Source organism: Oratosquilla oratoria, chromosome 20, assembly GCF_046742065.1.
Source record: "Oratosquilla oratoria isolate Oo_2021 chromosome 20, ASM4674206v1, whole genome shotgun sequence".
Classification (NCBI taxonomy): Eukaryota; Metazoa; Arthropoda; class Malacostraca; order Stomatopoda; family Squillidae; genus Oratosquilla; species Oratosquilla oratoria.
In genome coordinates this window covers 14,811,721-14,814,220 of record NC_134796.1, presented here as the reverse complement: position 1 = coordinate 14,814,220, position 2,500 = coordinate 14,811,721, and the positions used below count along the sequence as shown (strand labels likewise).

Sequence of the window (2,500 nt, the reverse complement as noted above, 5' to 3'; positions counted from 1 at the left end):
AGGGGATAAACGGTCGCCTATCCCGCCTCCCTACACTGGTGGATGTGCCAAACCGAGAGTACTGTAAACACACTTGTAGTGTTGGGGAGCTTTGTGGCGGTGATAGGGAGCTTGTGGTTGTTGGGGAGCTTGAGTGGTGATTTTTATTTAGTGACTCTAGAGGCAGTTGCTCAAAGCAAAACAGTCCCATTAAAAAAAAAAAAAAAATAATAAAAAAAAAAAAATAACCGGCTTACCGCAACTGATAGATCTTACCCAAACAGGGGTTTCTCACTTCCCACGGCGTGGGAGTGGGATGGTAGTGAGTTAATCCTCTGGGATTATCGTCGCCAAGCAATTTTATTCAGCTGAGGGGAACCTCTTGGTTCCAGGGCCGATTTTAATCGTATTTTTGGGCCAAACAATGAAATGCATTCTGGGTTTTGCAATTAGTCGATTTTGGGCTTAAAGGAAAGGCACTATTTTGGACAAATACTGTCTTTTTCTATGTTTCCTTGATTGGAAAGTTAGTTTGCTTAGGGATATTCTTATTCTACTATTTTTTCTTAAATTTTCTTATTTACCTTTCTTTTGGGCATTATATATTCTTTGTCCATTGTGGGCTTCATGGAATCCTGTTCTTGGGGGAGTTTATTCACTGCCTCCAGGAGTTGATATCGCTCCTGGTGAGGTACCAGGCTGGAGGTGTCCTCCACTGAGGGGCGACTGGGCTCGGCCTCCAGGACTCGCGGCGCCCTACAGAGTCCCGAGTCGCCCTCGAGGACAACCTCCAGGAGCTCATCTCTTCATGGAGGCAGGAGGAAGGAGCTTGCTCCTCGGTCACCGAAGAAGAGACATCGTCTTCGTCATCTTCTTCGGTATCGTGTGCCCAGCAGGAGTTGTTTCCTCTTCTGCAGAATTTGCAGTTGGCTGGGAGGAGCATTTCATATGTTTTGGAGAGCTCGTCCTTCCTTGGAGGTGGGGCTTGTGAGAGGACCTCTTGAACGGGCTCTGTGCTTCTTGTAATCCTCGTTGACGTGGGCTTTGGGCTTGGGTTTCGTGTTCTCGCTGGACTTGGCCGGGGGGGCAGTCGTCTCCATAAGGGAACCCCCGGCCGCTCGACGGTCGTCCTGTCGAGTTCTTCGTGGCAGGAGCTCTTAGGCGAGAATCTCCGCCAATCGTGGTGTTGAGGCTTCTTCCAGGCTTTTGTCCAGCTACAGAGGGCGCCGTCGATAACACAGGCCTGCGTTTGAAAAAAAAAATTCTGTTCCTGCGGTTTTCTTTAGTGATTCCTAACGAAATTGTTCTCCTAAATTGAAATATGACATTAATTTTGCTCAATCAGGTCTGGTTTTTGAGATACAGTGCACTACTTTTTTTAGAAAAGGGCCATTTTTGAAAAAATCCCTTATTTATATAAAAGTTATTTAATAAATTACAATTACTTGTAATAAAAAAAATACCGACTCAATTCGACTTTCTTTTAATTAATTTTAAACTTACAGACTACTTATGAGCTTACCCAGGAGTGCAAAGAAACTATTTTCCAAGAAAAGAAGTCCTTGATGACTTCCGCTTGTGAAGCGATGTTGGTTCGTCGCGTTTAAGACACCAGCAATAGTCAGCTAACATGTTGATGTCCCAGCGTCCTTGATATCTTGTCTCCATCGTCTTTATGTCTTGGTGAAATCTTTCTCCTTGTTCCTCGCTATAATCTCCACAGTTTGCCGGAAAATAGTCAAGATGTGACTGGAGAAAATGCATTTTTATCGACATGCGAGCTCCCATTTTTTCGAAGCTTTTCATAAGCTCATTTACATGTGAGATATATTCTGAGCTTCTTTTATTTCCCAGAAAACCGTCGATTACTTTACTAAACGCTCGCCATGCTTCTTGTTCACTGGCTTCCATATTGGGGTAATAATGCTTGTCCTTTAACAGAGTTCTAATTTGGGGACCATCAAATATGCCTGCATGGAGCTTGGCATCACTGATCTGTGGGAATTTTTGCAGTAGATACTAAAAGCTTGGCCTTCTTTATTCAGTGCTTTGACAAAGTTCTTTATCAGGCCAAACTTTATATGAAGAGGAGGCAGTAAAACATTTTTGGGAGGGACTAGAGGTTGAGCTACCACATTGTGGCAGCCAATTTGGAATGCCTCTCGAGATGGCCAGTCTTTTTGCTTATAGTGAAGACTATCCGCCCGGCTATCCCATAAGCACATAAAGCATGGATATTTTGTGTAGCCTCCTTGCATCCCAAGAAGAAGGCACACAACCTGAAAGAAAACATATTGATGCATATTGATGTACATGGTTTCTAAGAACTTCTATTTTTTGCATAGGCAATTTTCACTAAGTTTATTAGGGGTAGGGAGAAACTAATATGTGTATAATATCCTTCTGTCATTGGTATTTAGAAACAAACATTCCTTGAAATATTTAACAAGTTCAATAAAGTAAAATATATCTTACCTTGAGATCACCACATATTAACCAGTTGTGGTTAGAGTACTTGATT

The 2,500-nt window shown here is 42.7% G+C and overlaps 1 pseudogene; it reads right to left on the bottom strand.

The window, feature by feature from the left end:
* Positions 1–2,230: 2,230 nt before the first annotated feature.
* The window catches only part of LOC143036110 (uncharacterized), a 22,907-nt pseudogene continuing 22,637 nt past the window's right edge, over positions 2,231–2,500 (bottom strand).